The following is a 17419-nucleotide window of genomic DNA, read 5'->3' on the forward strand; positions in this document are numbered from 1 at the left end:
CAATGAATGTTTGAAGGATACACACTTGAAGAACACACAAACGCTTCTAAAATCACAGAATATGTTAGAGCTGGAAGTGTGGAGAAAAGAGGTTAAAAAGAAAAAAGTCAGCTTAAATTTAATAGACCGCTTAAATTCCTAGTTGATGGTAATTAGAGAGCAAGCAGTATTTCTTTAAACGCTGCTAGACAGAACTTAATCCAATTTAGGTAATCACTAACCTTTGCATTTCTTTTTTCTTTCTCTCTCTTCCCTAAATGAAATGTGGAAATCCAAGGATTGATCTACAAAGGCCATAAACTGGCAAAGCATAAGAAAAGAATATTTAAAGGGAGAGATTAGGTGACTGTTACCTCAAAGGGCCAAGTCCAATTAAAATGGAAACAGGTCTCACAGTCTCCCTAATTTATATCGACTATAACGCAGAGACTCTAACCAGGCACTTTAATAACAGAAAGCATTCCAAGGGAAGCGGAAGCACTTACTCTCCCCTTTCCCCCTCTGGGAACCTCATCTAGCATGTCAATCAACAGATCTTACTCTATCATTTGACAACCATCTGTTCCCAGGCCAAAGCAAAGATATTCAGAATATCTACATAATTCTACTACTGTCAGAATCATCCAGACTGTCCCTTCTGGCTCCATCTCCTGCCCCTCATTTCAGAGCGGCCCTACTGCTCTGGCAGCCACTTCTAATTCAGAAACTTCCATGTGAGCCACTAGGACCTTCTTGAGTTCTTAGGACCCTGGGTTCTTCATGGGAAGCCTTTTAGAGCAGGTATCCAAAGGTACTGGAAAGAACAAGTTGCTTAAGTTAATGGCTGTGTGATGCTGGGTAAGTTACAAACCTCTCTAAGCCTCCATTTTCTCATCTTAAAATAGAGAAAATATCCCCCTTCCCAGGTTGTCAGGAGGCTCTAGTAACATTATCATAATCATACCTGGCTCACGGTAGTGGCCCCAATTAAATACGTTGACTCATTTGTTTTAATTTTCTGACTTTCAAAGTAAACCGAGAATCCTTAGACCCTGTCCAAAAAAAAGAATTAACTCAAGTTTGTTTCTGATGTCCCATTGCTTTGCATCATCTTCCCCCCCTCCCACTCCCTGTCTGGCCCCTGTATAGAATCTTCCCCTATAAAACGGTGCCTTCTGCTTATCAGGATACCACTCTCTGTATTCCCAAATTCCAAACATACCCTGTACAAAATCCACAAAATACTTTATTCCCAAATTTCAGCAACCAAGATAATGATTCACACTGCCTCGTTAACAGACGATAATTTCTACAAGCATTGCTTTTAACAACCATTTACATTTTACATCTAGAGAGGCAACTCAAAGGAACAAATCTTTAAAGACAAAAGTCAAACACTGCAGGGATCTTTCAGAGGGGCTCAAACTCTATTTCTCAAATCAACCAATATTGTTTTAGCCCTGCAAAAAGATTAAAGAAAAACAGCTGCAACTCAAAAGAAAAGATTTCAGCATAGTTTACCTTGTACAAAGGTTGTACAAAATGAATGACCACAGGCAAATATGCACATACACAAAGCATTAGGATAGAAAAATCTGGAAAAAAAATTATGAAATCTATAAAGTCCTTACTGAATTCAAATTTCTAGATAAACGACTTAAATGTTGCACATACATTAAGACCATGAACAAACTGAGCATTATGACATTTAGGTCTGGACTACAAGCATTAGCTTTTTAGATAGTAAGTGTTAACAGTTTTCTCAAGACAAGATTAGGGAATTTTTTAATAACTGAGTCATTTCATGACTTTTTGTGACATTTAAAAAAAGAAATAAGAAGCCACCAATTGAATCAACTATAAGATGATCTAATCAACAACTGAGATATGAAGGGAAAATGTGACATCTATAATACAGGCAGGCACTAGAAGCCCGCAGAGCTGGAATCCACTTTCCGCTTCAAGGCTGTGGGTATTGCCTTGGACAATTTACTCAAACTCTGAGCCTCAGTGGGCTCATCTATAAAATGGGGATATAATAGTGCCTACTTCACCATTGTTTGGGTGAGGATTGAATAAAATTAGGAAAGAGTTGGAGGTATAACAAAACTTCAAGAGATGTTTGCTTCCCCCACCCCTCCTTTTTAAATAAGAGGACCATCCTTTTCATGTTCAAATACAGAACATTTTTGAAATCTCTACCATTAAAGTAAATACACAGCCATAGCCTCTAGACCTGAAAGAAATGAGATCCCACCCTTGAAAAATAAGCTACTTTGGACTATCTTATTTCTAGAGCTTTTCTCTTTTACACATTAATGGCTTTAGCTACCAGAAGCATAAATGAAATATTGAAAGGACAATGATTGGGGTTGGAAAAAATGAAGAAAATTTTGTGGGTTGACCCAGCACTGCTTCCCTTATCTGCAACGCTACCTTCCACAGAAATTGCTTTCAACAGCAAACATGGTGGGATCTTAGGGCTCAATACTAAAACCAGAGGACAACCAGCCAGTTCCACAGAGAAGAAAACTGCACCTTTCTCAGCTGTGGTGGGAAGCTCATCAGGGCTAAACTTTAAATGTGGCTAAATGAGTTTTTGCAAGCTCCATTTCCCCTCCTAACCTGGCTGCTTCACGTTAATGCTTCTCACGCTGAGATCAATTTACCAGAGCAGCGCTATGACACTTTGCAGCATGTGAAGCTATGAAATGTCATGACTGTAACCCACGGTGGTCAGGATCACTAAAAAGAGGTCAAAAATGGCAATGTCTTCGAAGCTTGATCAAAGAGCACCCTTTTGGTGGGAGGGAGAGGATGCAGGCAATCCGGACGTCTGGCATCCCCGGCCAGCTTTGGTCTTTTGCAGGGGTCAAATAAAATTCATCTGCGGTCATCTGAATTTGCACCTATCATCTGGGCGATAGGTCCAGAGTGCTGCCCAAAGGACTCCAGCTTTTCCCATGCGGGACTCCGGGGCAGACCGCTGAGACGCCAAGAGTAAGCCTTCGCTCTTGCGGGCCGCACGGCAGTAATTGAAACCTTGCACGCCACAGGATTGCAGCGGCGTCTAAAAATACTTTCCGCCTTACTGCTGACAAACAAAACGCGGGGTCCCGGCACCGCTGGGGAAGAGGCGGTAGCATGTGACCGAGAGCAGCGGCTGGGTAGAACAGGGGGAAAGCCCTATTGCCAACTAGCGAGGCGACCTGGGGCCGGTTCCTAAAAGCACAATTCTCAAGCACACAGCCTGAAGCCCCTAAGAAAAGGGACACAGAGAGAGAACTGGGAAGGAAAGGTCCAAGCCTCCGGAGCGAGGGCTCCAGAGCGCCGTCGGCGCGCACAAAGCACGCCGTGTGTGCACAGTAGGCGCGCAGGAGAAAATCCAAATGGAGGGCTGGCGCAAAAGATGAAGCAGAAAAAGGATGCCGCCGGCGCGGTTTCGGCGGCGGGGGGGCCCCAAAGCTCGGGCCTGCCCTGGTGTGCCGGCGCGGGACAAAGAGGCTGCTTCCCTCGTCCTCCCCTCCTCTCACGCCTGGCTCCTGAAAAGGGGGGATGGCAGGAAAAGACAGACTGTTCGGGGGTGCTGAATCGCCCAAGCTCGAGAGGGGCGGCTTTTTTAGATTTGTCCCGCAGGGCCGGGGTGAATGTGAGAGACAAACACGCAAACTTTCTTTTACAATCCCCTGCCTCAGCCTGCGTCCCAGGGTCGGTGGCATCCTCCATCCCACCCCACAGCCGTCCCTCGTCCACCCTAAACCGCGGAGGGTGGCGTAGCCTCCTCCACACACAAACACAACCAGCCCCACCCCCGTCTAAGATGGTCGCGCGTCGAATCGTCCGCCTGCAGCGTCCGAGCCGAAGATCCTAAGCCATGCGGAGACCCCCACCCGGATGCCCCCAAATGTGAACTTGCTCCCACACCCCTTCCCCGTGCCCCGCTGGATTGTACCCGGCGTGCTAGGCGATTTCGAACTCACTCCTGTGCCATTTCCGAGCCTAAGACTCCAGTCCCTACCCGGGACTTCCCCACTCACCCCCTTGGGGTCCCCGGAGTGAGTCACTCGGAGTCGCGCACACCCGCCGCTCGCCTCCGCCCGGGACTCCGCATACCCTGGAAAAAGTTTCCGGTCTTCCCGAGAAAGTTTTCTCACCGGAGAGAAACGAGCGAACTGGATGGTTCTCGATGCTGCGCTCTGCTCAGCTTTTCCTCCCTACCTCTCTCCCGCCAGCTGTGCCCTCCGCTGTTCGGGTCCAGCCTCTATTCCTCTCAGGCGCGAGTCAACAAACGCGGCGGCCGCAGAGCTCCCACAGCCAGGCTTGTGACACGTTTCCCTCCACGCTCATCTTACGGCTGCCGCCGCCGCCGCCTCCGCCGCCGCCTCCGCTCCTCCTCCACCGCCGCCTCCGCCGCCTCCTCCTCCTCCTCATCCTCCTGCTTCGCCGCCGCCTCCTCCTCCTCCTCCCACTTTTCCTGTCCTCTGCACATCGCTTTAGTTTCTCTCCGACGGCCCCCACCCCACCCGATTCCATCCCCCTCCTTTCTGCAGCAATCTCATCCTGCTGGTCACCACCAGCAGGGACGGGGTGGGGGTACGGAGTAAGGGGCTCCCGCACTTCCAACCAGTTCCACAATTTCAGGGAATTAAGCTCTCTGACTTAAAATGCCAGGGAGAAGGCAGTAGGTCAAGGGAGCTCCCTGCTGCGTTTCACTCAAGTAAGACGAGATCCCCCCCACTGCACCCCACCCCACCCCACCCCCCCACTCCACGGAAAATTCTGCCAAGAAGCCAGGGGGTGATTGGAGGCTCACTTAAGAAAGAGCAAGGTCGGGCTGCCTAGAGGACTATTGCCTGGACCTTTTAAATTTTTACTATTTTTTTTTTTAAAGGAAAAGTCCTCAGGCTGGTTCCGGAGAGAAGTTGTTTTAAGCGCATTACCGAAAATAGATCAAGTGACTCTCCCTTAGAATTGCAAAACTCTTTCAAAGTTCCCATCTTTCAGTCAAAGGTTCAGCGAATTAGAGGGTCCATCAGAGTGTGCAGCAACAGAAAACCAATCTAAAAATTTTGAAAAAATGTAAAATTATTTTCAAAACATTTTTCTTTTGCAGGTGTTAAGAATCTGATGCAGCTGTTTGCAGGACTGGATAGCTTGCATAATTTCACCCTATGGTTAAGCAGGAAATACTTCAAAAATGCCTCCAGCTCACACATCACACTTAGGCTTTGAAACCACAGTGACATTTGCTGAAAAATGATGCATGTGTCTTTTAATGTCAAAACTGATCATGATCCATTTTTGTTTTGGTCACTGTGACTTTTCAAAAGCATACCTGTTAGGGTTGCTGGTCAGGCTGTGCCCAGGAGGTTTGATGGAGCTCTCTGGGTGGCCCCCTTGTGCAGTGATGCTAGATAAAGCAAAAGGATTCTCAACAGAACTCCAGGATGCGGAAGGAATTTAAATCTTATCCCAGGAAGTTGATAGAGTGAAAGGGACGAGGCAGGGAGCACCTGACTGGGAAAGAAAACTTGAGGGGACAGTGAGTGGGGAGGGGACTCAAGCTGTCTTCAAGACAGACTGAAGGCAGGGTTAAGAGCCAAAGTCTGGAGCCACAAAGTTTTTATATCCCACCTCTTCCTCTTACTAGGTGTGGGATTTTAGCTGTTACTTACCTTTGATATGCCTCAGTTTCCTTTTATGAAAGTGGAGATAAAAGCAGTAGCTATCTCATAGGGTTGTTACGAGGATTTAATGAATTAATACAGAGAAAGTGCTTAAAACTTCTCCTGGGATTCAATAGATGTTAAGCTGCTGCTGCGTTGTTGTCATCCCAAAGGGGGCTGGTGAGTGAAGAGGGAACTTGTTCAACATGGATGCTGGAAGATAGATTTGAGAACATTCATTCCACGTTGCTAATTTTTTCATCTCCTTCACATCTTTATTCAAAGACGCCTACCCTATTCCATTTATTTAAAATAGTAACTCTCCCCTCCCTGCTTATTCAACTTTACTTTTTCTTTTTTCCATTGCATTTTGTAACACATTATATGATTTTATATATATATATATTTTTGTTTTCACTTTTTGTCTCTTTCCCACCTCTGGCTAGGACATCACCTATACAAGAACATGGATTTGTTTTGTTCACTGATTTGGCCCAAGTTCCCAGAACAGTGTCTGGCACATAGTATAGACACAGTAAATATCATATAGGTGAATCCACGAATGAGTTCATTTAGCAAGTCTGTGCTGTCCTGAATGCCTATGGTGGGCTGGGCATTGCACAATGAGAAAAAAATGTAGTCATCAGGCCTGTCCTAAGGATGATAAAACTCTGTCTGGAGGAAGTAGACTCCCTGATCAAGGGAAATATTCACAGTGTAGGTGGGATGCCATAAACAAGTATTCAAGAACTGCAAGAGGAGTTTAAAGAGGTTAAAGTCTCTTCTAACCTTAAGTGCTGCTAATTTTGTAAACAGAATTTTCTTAAAACAAGAAGTAGTTGACATTTTGATGTAAATCAGAGCTTCTCTCTAAGGATTATTAATAGCACTATATTATACTCTTTGCCACCCAAATTTTAACCAAAATTCTAACCAAATGTTAATGGAGCCCTGCCTTTTCTTATTAAGAAACAGAATTTCATTAGGAGAAACCAATATAGATCAATCTATTAAACATTCATTTATGGAGGAGGAAATTCTAGGTCTTTATTAGACATGTTGAGTACATGGCTTGCCATGGCCACAGTCTCTGGAAGGAAAATTGTCCCAACTGATGGCCCATGCTGAAATGGCAGCATTTAGGCAGCCCCTTTAGGATCAGCGGTGCTGCCTCTCTACAGATTTGTCCTGTGACAAACTCTGGCCCCAAAAGTTGCACTGGGCCAATCAGATTCCATTTCAGGAATGTGAACACACATATAAACAGATAGCTAGTATTTAGAACAAGAGAAGCTGCAGACTGACTGACTGTGAACCACTTTAGATGTCCTTATATTATTCAAGCTCCATAGTGTTAAGAAAAAAAAAAGCTTTTAAAATTCTTTGCCAACATTTAAAAATCAGAAGATTTCACGTAAAGATGTGGATTTCCAGCTTCTCCAGAAAAACCTGGAAGACCTGCTGTTGTTACCTCTGCAGTCTTTTATGGGCACAACTGGCCCGAGCTGCAGTTTCTCTCACCTTTAGACAGGGCACAAGACTGCCTGTTTGCCATATCCCAGCCACTCCCTACTTCACCCATTTCTCTGCCACCCCTAATGCAGCTAAAGAAAGGATCCTGAGACATTGTTATGAGGGGCCAGAGCTATGAGTAAGCAAAAATTAGGCAATAGGGTGGCAGTGGTTCAAACCACTTTTCTCCCTAGCAAGAGAACACATTTTCCAAACAAAATCTTGCTCAGAATCACATAATTTGAAAACCACTGAGGTAAAGAAAGCTATGGAGTAGAGTAAGGGGCAAGTGGGCACCAAAGCAGGGAGAGGCAGATGCCCTGTCTGGGGCTGCCGTGGAGTCAAAACCACCCTCCAGTTCTACTTCTCTGTTGTTCTACTTTTCATTTGCTGCCATGACAACCCCTGCCCACCCCTATCCCTATTACTCATTTCTACCCCTCAAAGAGCCTAAGCAGACCAAGTTCAGGAAGGGTTAGGAGACTTGTCCGAAGTCATACACAGGCAAGAAAGGGCAGGGTGGGGACGAGCATCCTGACTCCAAATCAGTGCTCTCTTTGCCATACTACTCTCTCTTGGTCTGAGTAACTGCATCCATCTCAGAATAATAAAAATCACTTTGATTTACAAAATCATAGGATTTAATGCCTCAAGGATCTGGCAGGCAATAGGTGTGAAATAAATGTCTGCTGAATTTAGGTGTTCGTTCAGACCTCCTTCCATGTTACCTTGATGTGTTGTACCATGTCATAAAACTATTCCAGTGAAAAAAAAAGCAAAGTATCCTCCCTTAAGTATTCTCATTTTTATACATGGAAATCCAAGATCCTTTGCTAAATCCTTGTGCAGAGTTTGTGAGACAGGTCTCCGAGGCACGTGCAGTGTTAGAACACCCAGTTTTTCAGGTCTTCAGAGCTCTAGTCATAAAATAAGTTAATGTAGTTACTCATGACAAATATTGATCATATATAGAAATTGCATAAGCACTCAATATACATCCACAGCATTGCACCAGCCATAAAAACAGGACCATTTGGGAAATATCCTTAGCATCTGATAGAATACCAGGGTGTAAAATCAGTGCCCTTTGGCACAGCAGGAAGACTTAGCACATAAATTTAAAAAGCTTACTCTTCCTTCTGCGCTTCTTTTTTTTAAAATTCAATTTTATTGAGATATATTTACATACCATGCAATCATCCATGGTGTACAATCAATTGTTCACAGTACCATTATATAGTTGTGCATTCATCACCACACAGCACAGTATAAGCTATATAGTTATACAATCATCTTCAAGAAAAAAGGCTGCTGGGTTGCAGTTCAACAGTTTCAGGTATTTCCTTCTAGCTTTTCCAATACACTAAAAACTAAAAACGGATATCTATATGATGCATAAGAATAACCTCCAGAACAACCTCTCGACTCTATTTGAGATCTCTTGGCCACTGAAATTTTATTTTGTTTCATTTCTCTTCCCCCTTTTGGTCCAAGAAGGCCTTTCTCAATCCTGTGATGCCAGGGCTAAGCTCATACCGGTGAGTCATGTCCCACTTTGCCAAAGAGATTTACAACCTTGGGAGTCATATCCCAAGCAGAGGGGAGAGCAATGAGTTCACCTGCAGAGTTGGCTTAGAGAGAGAGTCTGCCCTCCTTTTAACTTTCACAGTAGAAAAACCGAGAACCACGAAGTTTGTATTTTAGGAGAATTTTGGATGGCATAAAAAAAATTTGTTTTAGTCCTTTTCATCGTTTACTTGAAAGCAATGGGGTGTTTCAGGTATGTTGGTTTTAACTATCATTTTTGCCTTTTGGTATTGGGAAATATCTGCCCTCCACTCTAAAGAAACTGGTATTTAATTAAATCTGAATATATTTTGAGAATAACTTGAATGAATAAAACTTGGAAGTGAAAAGAATTTGAGCAGTGCAAATGAATTTTCCCTGGATAATTCAGATTTTAATTATTCCTTCCTACTCTTCCAAGACAGTTAGATCGTCAACAAATATTGACTGGTCACTAATTTTTGTGAAGTACTGGGGATGCAGTAGTGAACAAGAATGGGTAGATACCAATTATCAAGGATCAGATGACAGACAATAAACATGGAAATAAATGCACAAGAGAGGTAATTTCAAGTACTGGTAAGTGCTACAAAGAGGATAAAATAGGCTACCAGGGTGACTGGGGGGAAGCAAAGAAGTGCTTTAGCCAGAATTGTCAGAGAAGGTGACTTTGGTGTTGAGACCTAAATGATGGGAAGAGGCAGCCGTGGGAACACAGGTGTGTTCCAAATAGAAGAGAAGCTTGGGAGGAAGTTAGAGAGATAGAAACTAGGCCAGTATGGGCGAAGCCTAGCAAATAGGTGGAAAGGGGAACAAGGTGCAGACCAAGACATAGATTGGAGTGAGGTCACAGAGGACCTGGTAGGTCCTGAAAAGGAATTTGGTTGCAGCAGGAAGGCAATGGAAGGTTCCAGGTTAAGAAGTGATGTGATCCGATTTCTGCATTAGAAACATCCCTCTGGCTGGTGTGTGGAGGATGAACTCGAAAGAGGGTGAAAGTCATCATGGACTGGCAGATCCTTTTAGGAGACGGTTACAGTAGACCAAGGGAGAGATGATGCTTGGATTAGACTTGTGGCAAGGATGATTTGTAAAAAATTTAGAATTAGAGATAGTGGGACTTTCTAATGGATTGAGTGTGGAGTGTGAAGAAAAGGAAAGTGTTAAGGATGATGCTTCAGTTTTTTCTTTGAGCAATGGAATGGGTAGTGATGCCATTGAATGAAATGAGAAAGACATAGCATGGAGAGCGAAGTTAGGAGGGGAATCAATAATTCTGCTTTAGCCATGTCAAGTTTAAAATGCCTGATTGACAGCCAAGTGTATATTTCAGTAGACATTTGAATATATGAGGTGGCATCAAGAACTAGAGAGATAATTTGAGAACTCACACATATAGAAGGTACTAAAAACCAAGGGACAAAGTGTGATGTCTTAGGGAGTGAATATGGATGAAGAGAAACCAGGGAGTTTATAGGAGTCTAGTAAAGGAAGAGGAACCAGTATAGGAATTTTTAAAAATGAGTGGCTAATGACACAAGGGAAAATCCAAGGAGTGTAATATGGACGTCTAAAGAAGAAGGTGTTTCAGGAAGGAGGCATTGGTCAAGGATGCCCAATGCAGTCAAAAGGTCAAGTAAAATAAGAACAGAGAATTAAGTTTTCTCTGGGAATTGTAGGTCATTTGTGACCTTCATAAGGGTCCTTTCTTGGAGAGGTGTGAGATGATATCCCAACAGACTGGGTTGGGGAGAGAATGAAAGGTGAAGAAATGGAAACGGGAAATACATACAACACTTTCAAAGAGTTTTGTTACTAAGAGGAGCAGAGAAATGGGGCAGTAGCTGGAGAGAGGTGTAGGATCAAGAGAAATGTCTGTTGGTTTGACGGCTTATATTTTTAAAAGGGGTAATAAATATTAAGCCACGTTTTGAAGGCTGATAGGAATGATCCAGTAGAGAGAGAAGAATTTATTTATGCCCCTACTTCTAGTTTGGTGGGGATTGGGTGGAGGAAATAAACATTCTTATTGAGCACATTCTCCAGATATGGCATCATTTAAACACATGTTTAAAGGCAATAAACTGATATGTTGGGACTATAATAAAAAGATTTTAAAGGAAACAATGTGAAAGCAAGATACTGATATGCACAAGAAGAGGCTTCAGCATTACACAACTCCAAGGAGCACAGGTCACTTAGACTACAGTACAAATGGGGTCTCCTGGAGTTTTGCAATATAGTGGGTCTGATCTAAAGATTATACGGGTTAGCTCCCCACCAACCTACCCATAGACCCATCTCCAACTGCTCTCTGCTTATGCAGGAACCTGGCTACATACATCAACCCACTCACCACTGCCATGTCCAGGGTTGCTAACCACTGTATAACCCAACTCATCTGTTAGCAGACCTTTTGCCCTTATGGCAAATCATGTATACCAAGTTTCATGTTACAACTTATGATCAGCCCATACTTTATCCATCTCCATACCTTGCAAAGGACTGAATGGAAAACATTCCAAATAAATATTCAAAGTTGTTCAAATACAGCTTTTTTTTTTTCATTTTTTTTCAGTCATGGTTGCAAGGATTTGGGGATTTGACCACACCTCCTTCTCCAGGAACTATCACACAGCGCAGACTCTGCTGAACAGGGCAGCAGATGGTCTGGTGTTATGAGTCAACTGACTGACCGAGGAGTGGGCACAAAACAGACTGTCCTTTAGGAATTCCAGCTAAGGGACCCAAATGCTAAGCTGGCAACCCTCACAGCCCCATCACCACTGTCTGCCTTGAGACCATCAGGACTAGCCTCCCAGGATCTTCACCCCGTCTCTGTCCATCAGCACATGAAGCTAGAGCTCCTGAATCCCCAAGAGTGTCATAACCAAACAGCCTTTCTCATCCCCATTTCCAATCTGTCCCCCAGCCCTTCCCCATCCCCAGAAACCTACTGCTGTGTGTCCTGCAATCCATGGTCCATCATCAGCAAAATCCCCTGCATCTGCAGCTTCTTTTCTGAACACCCCCTGCACATGGCCTTTATGCCCTAACTCAGTGGTTCGCAAACATTTTGGTCTCAGGACACTCTTTTTTTTTTTTTTTTTTAATTCATTTGTATTGAGATATATTCACATACCATGCAGTCATACAAAGTGTACATTCAGTTGCTCACAGTACCATTATATAGTTGTGTGTTCACTACCAAAATTAATTTTTGAACATTTTCATTACCACACACACAGAAATAATAAGAATAAAAATTAAAGTGAAAAAGAACAATTAAAGTAAAAAAGAACCCTGTGTGTCTTTTTGTTTGTTTGTTTTCTTCCCCCACTTTTCTACTCATCCATCCATAAACTAGACAAAGGGGAGTGTGGTCCATATGGCTTTCCCAATCACATTGTTACCCCTCATAAGCTACATTTTTATATAATCGTCTTCAAGATTCATGGGTTCTGGTCAGGACACTCTTAAAAATTATTGCAATCACTGAAAAACTTTTGCTTGTGTGGATTGTATCTATTAATACTTACTTTATTTGGAATTAAAACAGAAAATTTAAAACTATTTATTAATTAAAAATTTAAGTAACAAAATCATTATATATTTTTATGAAAATAGCTATATTTTCCAAATTAAAAAAGTAATGGAAAGAATGACATTGTCCTAAATTTATGCAAACCTCTTTAATGTCTGCCTTAATAGAAGACAGCTGGATTCTGATATTTACTTTTGCATTCAATCTGTTGAGTTTTCTACATCATGTAGCCTCTGGAAAATTCCACTGTACACTTGTGAGAGAATGAGAGTGAAAAAGGCAAATAACGTCTTTGTATCATTATGAAAATAGTTTTGGATTTATGATCTCTGACAGGGTCTTGGGGACCATCGGAGTTGCCGACCATACCACCACACTTAGAGAATCACTGTTCTAACTGAAACCTGGCTTCAACCTCCCCTGCAACCCCTCTCTAGTGGTTGTTTTTCTTCAACACTTTTTGTATCACTGGTCTGTGAGGTAGGGTAGTTGTGTTGCTTGCTCCTCATGCTACTTCCTGATCACAGTCCCTTCCTAAAAAACCCCATCAAACCATCAGACTATTCTAATCACTACTCCTGCCTCTTTGTTAAGGTCATCTGTAGACTCCTGGGTTATCCTCCTCTTTCCTCGAAGCTTTATGACCATTCTCTTCAGAATTGCTCCAGTCATAATTCTTGATGATTTCAATCTCCATAGAAAGGATCCCCCCAATAATCAGTGCCGCAACCTCTTCTGCTTCAAGAACGTTGTCCTCCACTCTACCACAGCCACTTACTCTCAGGGTCATAGCCAAGACCTTGTCATTTCCCACTGACACTCCCTCTGTAATCACAATTTCAGGCATCCCACTTTCCAGCCACCACCTCCCATCTTTCCAATTCACTCCCTCTAGTGCCCTGACTACCAGAACTCTTCAATACAGAGGCGCTACTCTCCACTGCCTCTCATTCCCCTCAAGTCCTCACATCCTTCCTGACTCACATTAGATCCACTGGTTTAGTAACTCTGTTGCATATATCCTCCTTTCTCCCATCCTTTCTCCCATCATTTTATTTGCTTTACTAAGTCAAAGCCTTGTTCAATCCATTTCTCCTCCTACTCCGTGCCAGCATCCATGTAAACATGGCTGGAGAAATACCCACAACTGCACTGCCTGGTTTCACTTTAACTTCCCACTCACCACCCTCCTGGGCTATTAATTCCACTCAGCACCCACACCAAAAGCCTCCGGTCTATTCACTTTCCCACTCTCTGGCTGACTGTCTTCAACATTCCAAAATTTTCTCCTACATCCTCACTCTTATCTGAGAGCCTTTCTTTCTCCTTTGTGTGGGAAAATAGGAACATCTTCTGATAATTTCCATAGGCTACCACTGCCGTAACTATCCACCTACTGAAATCTGTAGCCACATCCCACCCTCCCTCCTGGCACTGGGGAAGAACTTCAAGGTCCAAGACTGATGCCAAACCATCCACTGTGCAAGAGACCCCATTTTCTCTCTCTCCTAGAGGGAGCCTATAGAATGCTCCCCTACCCCATCCATCCTTCCCACCTTGTAGAGCAAAACATCTTGATGGAATGATCCATATTCCTTGTTTGTGAGGATCTGATTATGGACAGTCAGGAGCTGCAAGGAGAAGAGACACAGGAGATGCCTGAAAGGAATGTTGTTCTACTTACAGGTCCTAGAGACAGAGTTTCAGCCTGCCTCGCAGAGCCACAGGGGGACACGTCAAGGGTGTAAGGCACAACAAAGTGGGGGTGGGGGCAAAAAAGAGCCTGTGGACCTGGGAACTGCGCCTTCAACATCGTTATAGGGATGGGGTTTTTGCAGTTGGTCAAATATTTGATTGGGGAATGTTCATCTGAATTTAGTACTCCACAAAACTAGATGGGGCTCCAGAGTGGTGTGAGGGGAGTCTTGGAGAAGTGCCTAATCCAACAAGGACAGCTTGGGGATTCACTATCAGGAAGGGACATTAGCAGCCTGTGGGTGAATGTGAAGATATCCGGGATGGACGAGGCATCATTGACCGAGTATGGGCTCTTAGTTTTGTTTCTCTTATTACATTGTCCCTAATATTTCTTCTCTTTTTCTTTCTTTAACCCTCTCCCATCATGCTTTCATCTTGTCCATTCTGCTGAAACAAAATGTCAAGGTGTCTACATGTCATGTAGGAGCTCAACAGATAACTTGTTGAAGGAATGAAGGGATGAATTCTCAAATAAGTATCCTCCAAAGAAAAGTCATGCACGTCCACACACATACAGATAGAGACACAGAAAGAGAAAGCCATGAAGCCTGGCTTGGCTTTGTTCCTGTGTGATGTCCCCTTTATTTGACATAATGGGATCCAGAGTACAGATAAAGTTGACCAAAGTAGTCGTCCCTTCTAGTACAAGCCAAAACTTACCATCAAGAATTTTTTCCTCATGGGGGAAAAAGCATAAGTTCTGGGCTGACACCAGGCAGTGCAATCTGTGGGCAGTTCCTTAATCTCAGCTGTAGACACTACCTGTTTCTCTGGTATTTTTGTGAGGCCTAAATGAGGTTTTTGAGAGTTAAGAGAAGTGTTTAGCATAGTTTTTGCATATAATAGTATATTTTTCAGTGGCAATAGATAAATTAGCCACTATACACAAAGTAAGAGGTCCCTGTGTGTTTATTGCCCACAAGGTTAGTTTCTCTAGATAAATAATCCCAATTCCTTTATGGTAAAGTTTAGTATTATACTCTGTTCCAAAATTGGTTAATAAATGTTTTAGCCTTTCTTTGTACTCTAATATGTATTATAGTGACGCATACTGTTGAATTAAAAGGAGAGGAGACTTCAATAAGTGGAAATAAAATGGTAATCTTAAAAATAAAAAAAAAAATGACATTCATATCCTCCCCATTCCAAAAACAGAGAAAATAAAAATAAGGACCATAACCAATTTTATTGTAATGTAAATAACAACAGAATGTAGTAGCCTGCATTGGATATACACAAAGGTAAATGGAATACGCAGGAATGAGTGTGTGAGAGAGAAAGACAGAGAGAGGGGAGGGAAGGGAAGGGAAGGCAAGAGGAGGGAAGGGAAGGGAAAGGGAAGAAAAAAAAGGAAAAAAGGGAAGATAGAAGGAGAGAGAGAGAGAGAGACTGTTCTGGCAAAGAAAGAGTTCTGGCCAGGATGGTTCGTCTAGGCTATGGTCAGAGGCTGATGAAAAATCCCGCAAAGCAATCCAGGCCCCTTTTTCACAGAGTCAAGGCCCACCACACAACCCTCTAACCACTAATTCAGTTTCCTATGTATTACAATACACCCACAAGGTGCATCCCAAGATCACTTTTGGGGATTGACTAATGCTAACTAAATTCTCCAAAGACTGATGTATAAACTAGGATAATGATTAATAAATAATCAGTAATATTGCTTTCTAGGATTCTCAGCCTATAATCACATTTGTAAATTATCTCTTTAGGTACAAAGGCCCCATTAGTGGAAATGTGTACATTTTGCATTTTAATCTAAACCTTTCTTTGCAAGACTAAATTTCCACTATACCTTAAGCTTTGCATATGCCTCCCTCTACTATCCTGTCTCCTTTCTCATTCTCTCTCTTTCTCGCTCTCTCTCTCTCTGACATTAATTGCAGACATATGATGTGCTGACACTGCCAGGTGCTTTGCATACAATATCTCATTTAATCCTCATCCCACACCATGAAATGGGTGGTACTATTATTATCCCATTTTACAGATAAAGATATTGAGGCTAAAAGAAACTGTTAAGTCTTTTTCCAAGGTCACACAACTCATCAGAGTAGAATTAACAACAAATGATAAAGTTTTATTTCCCATTGCTAGTTCTGTCCCACCTTTAGTCATCTTGACCTCCCAATTTAGGAAGAGGAAGTTGCAGAGCCATATGGGGAAGATAAACATTCTCCTCTAAACCACTGACTCTAGGGAAGCTTTCTGCTAGATGTGGGAAATGAAGAGCAGAAGTGGGCAGAACAGAGATGCCCTGTACTTAACAGTACCTGAGTGTCTCCCTCGGTCAAGGTAAGTTAAGCTGTCCGAGGGGATGGCTGCCCCTCACGAAGAACTCCCGTGTTCCAAGAGCAACACAGACCTGCCCAGCACTCAATGTCTCTTCCATTTTTCCTCCTAAGTATAGTGTGTTGCCAGAGTTTTGGTGTTTCCTCATATGGCTTCCCAGAATACTCATCAATGAAGTCTAGCTTATGTCTCCTAGATGGGTGTTTGGGGTTGAACTGTGTCCCTCCAAAAGACATAATGAAGTCCTAAGCCTGCTACCTGTGATTGTGACTTTATCTGGATTGTTCACAGATTGTTCAGGTAAAGATGAAGTGGTACTGAATCAGGGTGGGTGCTAATCCAATAGAGCTGGTGTCCTTATAAGAGAAGGACCTGTGCAGGGCAGAAGGCCATGGGAAGATGGAAGCAGAGATGGAAGTGCTGCATCTACAAGCAACAAATGCCAAGGGACTATCCAGCAACTAGCAGGTTATCTCCACTGAGCAGGCACTCAATAAATGTTTATTAAAGGAAGGAAAGAAAGCACCAGGAGCTAGAAGGGCAAGAAAGGAGCCTTCTCTGCAGGTTTCAGAGGGAGCATGGCCCTGTTGACACACCTAGATGTTGGACTGCTAGCCTCCAGCAGTGTCAGACAACAAATTTCTGTTGCTTTAAGCCACCTAGTCTGTAGCACTTGGTTAGAGCTGGCTGAACAACCAAGACAATGGGCACTTCTCCAGCTGTTCTCCGAGGAGGGGTAGTACCATGAGGTGTGACTGGAGAGAGGTTCTTCTGTCCAATCATGTTTGGAAATACTTCCTGCACTATCATAATACGCATTACTATATTAAGAACTTGGAGCAGGTCTACAGGAAAGCAACATCAGTGGTTTAATTTCTTTTCATGGAATGCTATTAACAGCTTTAGGAAATAGTATTCTGCAGAGTCTGGTTGGAGAAATGCTGTCCTAGACAAAAAGAATCCCCCGTCAGTAAAATTTGCTTAGGAAACGTCCCAGGACTGTATACAATCAAGGGAAGATCTTAATTGAGTCTACTTGGTAAACTCTGCTTTCTGCTTTTTAATTCCTTGGATGATTAATCTACTGACAGTATCCCACTTT

At 43.1% G+C, this 17419-nt stretch overlaps 1 protein-coding gene across 8 annotated transcripts in view; it reads right to left on the reverse strand.

Moving 5' to 3' along the window:
- Nucleotides 1-17419, reverse strand: part of PRR5L (proline rich 5 like) — a 171489-nt gene that overhangs the window by 84857 nt on the left and 69213 nt on the right. For 2 of the 8 annotated variants that reach the window (XM_037840119.1, XM_037840124.1), the window contains exon 1: nucleotides 4134-4322. The exons of 3 other annotated variants lie outside the window; for them this stretch is intronic. The gene's annotated coding sequence lies outside the window, so the exon portion shown is untranslated. Of the gene's footprint in view, nucleotides 1-4016; nucleotides 4327-17419 lie in introns of those variants that run through there. 3 more of the 8 variants (XM_037840122.1, XM_037840120.1, XM_037840123.1) reach the window with 3 other exon arrangements.

This window comes from Choloepus didactylus, chromosome 6, assembly GCF_015220235.1.
Source record: "Choloepus didactylus isolate mChoDid1 chromosome 6, mChoDid1.pri, whole genome shotgun sequence".
Classification (NCBI taxonomy): domain Eukaryota; kingdom Metazoa; phylum Chordata; class Mammalia; order Pilosa; family Megalonychidae; genus Choloepus; species Choloepus didactylus.